The 5,549-nt window shown below is 43.8% G+C and overlaps 1 long non-coding RNA gene across 1 annotated transcript; it reads left to right on the forward strand.

Moving 5' to 3' along the window:
- Positions 1-2,095: 2,095 nt before the first annotated feature.
- On the forward strand, positions 2,096-4,462 carry LOC120969301 (uncharacterized). The gene is made up of 2 exons (XR_005763348.2): positions 2,096-2,471; positions 4,157-4,462. It is a non-coding gene; the product is annotated as an uncharacterized lncRNA (long non-coding RNA).
- Positions 4,463-5,549: the final 1,087 nt, after the last annotated feature.

A 5,549-nucleotide genomic window follows, 5' to 3' on the forward strand; every position in this document is an offset into this window, starting at 1 on the left:
GACCGTATCCTGGCTGGCCCCATATGCGAGATCTGCTCGCCGGGGTAATGCTGATACTTTGTTGGCGTGGGAGAGGAAGACGAAGATCGACTGTGCTCATAAAACGAGAGGGGACCGCTTGCTAGATCCCCCTCCTCATCCTCGACATTCTTGCCACGCGGTAACGCTGATCCTGTCGAGATGTATACATGTGGAGGAAATAGAGTCTACCCGTGCGGGTCGTTTGATCGGAGACCATTGGTCGACATCGATCGCCGTGGACGGCCGAGTTTTACATTTGATATTTCCATCTCTACGGGAGAAAAAAATGAGAGGAAGTGATCAAATGGTGAACCCCCGTTATGCTTGCGTTGAAATTATCGTATGACAGTTTTAGTAGTTGTAATTAAGTGGTATCGACATCTATGCTAACTAAGGGTTTCTTCCATGGTCGATTTTATATCGTTCTAGTGTTGTGGTAGAACATATTCTCTAAGGGTTTTTATCTACTAGTTGTGTTCCACAACTCACTTTTGACAGTAAAAATTATAACTGTTTAAAAATGCCATCGTTTCATTAGATACTTGCTAAAAATGCCATTAAATATCTAAAAAATGACATCAATTCATCAAATGTTTGCTCAAAAATGCCATTTGACATTGTTATTGTCAGGTCAAAACCCGTTAACCCTGTTATATGACAAAAAATACCCCTAGACCCACATGTCAGTTCTCTCTACTTCACAATAATAAATATGAACCCCATTTGTCAGGAGTAAGTAGGACACACACTTTATTATAATGAGATACAGAGAAGTGACATGTTGGTCCATAAGTATTTTGATCATTATAACATGGCAAACGACATTTAAGCTGATGGGTGTCTAATAGTATTTTTGAGCATGCACCTAACAAAGCAGTGGCATTTTAAAACAATTGAAATTCCTAGTAACAAAAGTTGAACATAATAGCATAAATGATAAAAACCCATTCTCTAATGTCCAAACTAAAGGCGCCCAGAAACGAATCCATGGATTGACTTTTTGCATACTCTGGCTATTAAATTAACACCCTGGACGGTTGGGTTTGTGGCAAACTTTTCCTCTGACGTTTCTAACAATATATTTGTCGGTTTCCTCTCTGTAATTTAAGCAAGACTCCAATGCAATAAGGCCAACTCCAGCGTGCGATCCCATCATATCCGCGTGCGTCCGTTCGGGGTAAAAGGGATAAACCAGACGGCCCAGCGCGCGGGCGCAAACGGACTTTTGTCCGTTTTCTGTTCGCTTTCGACCCATCCTCGGCCCAAGTTTGCGCCGCTTTTGGGGTGAAACGGACAGCACGCGGACAGGCGGGCCGTGTGCGCGTCTCCTCCCTTGGCCCACCTGTCGGTGCCACCGGGACGCCTTTTTCTATCCGCCCCCCTCCCTCCCTCCAGCCGCACCCCTCCACTCTTCTCCATTCTTCTCCACTCTTCCCCTCGCCGCCGCCGCCGCTGCCATTGCAGTTGTGCAGTTCGGACGCGCGCTTGCCCAGCCCCTTCCCCTCGGCGCCCCCGAGCTACCCAACCACGACCACCTGATCTACGCACCCGGCGGCCGGATCCGGTCGGTCTTGAACTCGCCCGGCTGTGGGAGGTTGCGCCGTGCCATGGACTGGCCGGGCACCGGGCCGGAAGGCCCTGGCAAGGCCGCATGCAGGTAGTGGCTCCTCCTCTAGCCGCTCGGATCTACACCGTCGGTGGTCCACCGGGCTCGGTGCTAGCCCAAAAGCTCATCGGCGGACCGTTGCCACTCATTAAGTGCGACCACTGCCCAAAGAAGGTCGTGCGCCATGTGTCTACAACGCCGGAACATCCTGGATGGGTGTTCATCAAGTGCTTAAACGATCGGGTATGTACTCTTTTTAGCTTCGGTTGTGCTCTTGGATTTGATTAGTTGTGCTACCTTAAAATTTTATTGTGTACCATGGATGCAAGTTTTGGTATTGGGAACGACTTCAATGGAAGAAGAGGTTGACGTGCAAAAATAGAAGAAAGCCACCTGGACCATTGGATTCCATTTGGATGGCACAGATTCTGATCATCGTTTCTGTACGTATTCTATGCGAAAAGGTCCCTCCTCCATTGTAATTTGTTTCCGATACCCTTCTCCTCAAACGAGAGTCACGCCTCTTTGCCCATCTCCTAGCGCTTGCCATCGACGGTGGCGGTGGTCCAGATCCGGCGCCAACCTCCGGGACTACGTCCACTATAGGGGTTCCCTGCCTCCTCCAGGTTGACCCGCTCCACCACCCAGGCGCCCCCGGCGTCGTGCTCCACATCGTCGAGTGGGATCCGGCCGTCGCCACCGCCACGGTCTCCACCTCTCCAGGGGCAGCGGGCGCCCCTCCCCCCTCCCCCGACGGGTTCGTGACCGGGCTGAACACCCACGGCACGGACGTGAAGACGCAGCCCGACGGCCGCACACCAATGCTCTTCTTCCTCCTCGGACGGTGAGGGGTCGTTCTCAGTGTTGCTGATTCTTCTGGTAAATAAGTACAGTAGATTTTATTTTTTATGAGCTAGTTATATGTTGCATGTCCACACCTCCAAACCAGCTGCAACTACGACTTTAGAAATGGACGATTTTAAAGATCAAAAGATATCAAATCGAATCATATATGGATGTGTGATTTGTTCCTTTCAGAAAAATTAAGTTGGTTGAATGGTTTATGGTTCAGTGAGACCTGGTAATTCCTGATTCATATATTTTGTTCAGTTGGTATTAGGTCAGAAAGATGCACAACATTGTTTCTTATAGCCCCCAAATTGTTCTATATTGGTCGTAGGTTTATGTTTCATGTTGCAATATGTCGATTACTGTCTGTTTTGATCTTGCAATTTAGCAATGTGACAGTGTAGGTTATGTGTAAATTACATAATCTAGCATTACATTTGGTGCAAACGGAAAGCAGCTTTGCAAGGGGATAGAAAAAAAATGCTTAAGCTAACTTGGTGCAGACAGTGCAAGCTACGTAAACTAGCCGAGAATACTCTCTAATAACATTAGGTGCGGTTATATTGCACCGAAACAATTAATCTGTTATTAGATCTTGATGCTTGATACATAAGTAATTGGCTGAGACATGTGAAAAAATGCAGTTATATTGCGCCGAAACAATTAATCTGTTATTAGATCTTGATGAAGTATTACAAGTGTCAATTACAGAGAGGCGAGGTTACAAAACAGCGTAGAAGATTGTCCACAAAGTGTATTCTACAACAGTGGCTAAATTAGATGACCATGATAGTCTAATTACAGACAGGTAAGGATAGACAACAAAGGACATGATTTATCATTTCCTCTGAAAGAGGAGTAGGGATCAGATGACTTGTCCGTATTCCTTGAAACCATCACGCGGATGTGGTTCCATAGCTTCGGCAAGTATACCATTTTTTGCAACTCGACAAATAATATGGCAACAAGCATAAAGCTGATCCTCAGATCACAAGAACAACCCAATAGGTCAGGCTGAGGGCGTGGATCTGGGCAATACAGTAGATAGTATGTGGATTGCTGCACTGCTAACTTAGTTTAGATGCCACCACATATATCGTTCTCTCTGTACCACAACCAGTCTTGGATCACTAGCTAGCTACTCTCCTCGCAGTTCTCTTTATACATGGATCCAAACCAATACTATATATCTTCGGCTTAAAATTATTACTAGCGTAGAACTAGTGGTTTGGTCAGTTGGAATCTGTTTGTACTGCATCCAATCAGATCCAAGTGATCTTCGTCTCTCTCTAAAAAACATATGTTCACTTCAATACTCAGCCGATACCTCCTTTTTTTCGTTGGACTCCATACATGGTTTGGCCCTGCATCAAAATTCTTCACATGGCAAGATCTGTCAGGCACTAGTTAAGGTCTATTTTTTGTGGGCAAATTAAGGTGATGTTTAATGTAGTACTATAATCAGGAACTCCCATTCTCTCATTACTGCCTTGTAATTTGTAAACACATTTGAGTGGTATTAGCATTGTGTTTGTTCTCCCCTCAAATCATTCTATGCCAGACCATGTCTTCACCCCATGTTTTATATTGTAGTTGTTCTGTTTTCACCCCTGTACAAGTTGAAAAGCCTGCATTGACCTTAAAAGTTATCTTGGTTGGTTACCGATGAATCTTATATAGAGTCCATGGAGGTCGTGGTCTCTCCCAACACATGAAGCTAGATGAGCAAGAAGGATAACAACTGCCAAATGCTAGAGCTTTTCTATCATGTACCATCAAGATGCTTGTTGGCTATCAGTCCTTAATACTAAGTCTTGCGGACATGTACTAAAGATGATCCTCTCATGTTATAAGGATGCATCATTTGATATCTATGTTCCTCATGTGTTCTGTTCCGTCTGGGATGGCTTAATTTTCTCATGTACTCAAATACTTTCAGTTTGACATGTGTGTAGTTCTGCTTGAAGAGATGACTTAATTTCCTCATGTGCTCAAATGTTTGTGATATATAATGTTATACTCCCTCCGTTCGGAATTACTTGTCTCGGAAATTGATGTATCTAGAACTAAAATACGTCTAGATACATCCATTTCTGCGACAAGTAATTCCGAACGGAGGGAGTACTTTTTAGTGCTCAACGTGTTCAACTTCCTTGCATAGTTTGTAATGTTGTACAAACCACTAATGTACTTAAATATGCATGGATTTCATCCAATAGATGTGTTCAAATATTTTATATCAGACTAGGAGGAGATGGGCATCAACGCACTGTCGCCCTGCATATTTCAAAATGGTCGTATGTCAACATGCTTGAGGTGGGTATTGAAAAGTCTTGTTTCATCTAACTGTTAGCAGGGGGGTTTTCATAAAATGTACACTTAAGTGGTCTGAGACCCTTCCACCCAAATCTGTGCCATTCATCTCCAATCCAGTGGACCAAGTTGCTTTTTCTATTCTTTCACCTGAAGGCCAGATTCTATTGTAGTCGTTCCCGGAAGAAGAGTACATCGATATATTAATAGAGCACAATTTCATAGATGTTCGTGCACTTTTAGCTAGCATAGAGGCTAGATATGAGGCTAGTGCACTTGTTGCTAGATTAGAGACTAGACATGAGACTAGATGCGAGGAAGCAACCTCTACATCTTTAGACTCGAAGAAGAAAGAAGCACGCAAGATCGAGCCTTCTCTGCAGATCAACAATGAATACATTGAGAAGGCACTAATCCAACTTACAGGAGCAGTTATGGAAGTTGGATATCTTCTAAAATGTATTCTTGTGGTTCTTGTTTTCTTTGGTCTTGATTTTCTAGTCAAAATTTGGTGATGTATTCCCATGTACCAAAAATGAATGATGAAAAAAAGTTAAGGTCTTGCAAAGAAAAATATACGCGGACAGATGCACGTATGAAAATGAACTTGCGTAAATCAATGAACTAGTACCAATTCTAGTTAAATCGGGCATAATTCTAGCATAAACGATCATGGAACCACCAAAAGATGCAGTTTCAATCGGACAGTATCCTATACATACGATAAAAAACAAAATTATACGGAAATGACAGAGCAAAT

The sequence above is a fragment of the Aegilops tauschii genome, chromosome 7, assembly GCF_002575655.3.
Source record: "Aegilops tauschii subsp. strangulata cultivar AL8/78 chromosome 7, Aet v6.0, whole genome shotgun sequence".
In the NCBI taxonomy this organism is placed as follows: Eukaryota; Viridiplantae; Streptophyta; class Magnoliopsida; order Poales; family Poaceae; genus Aegilops; species Aegilops tauschii.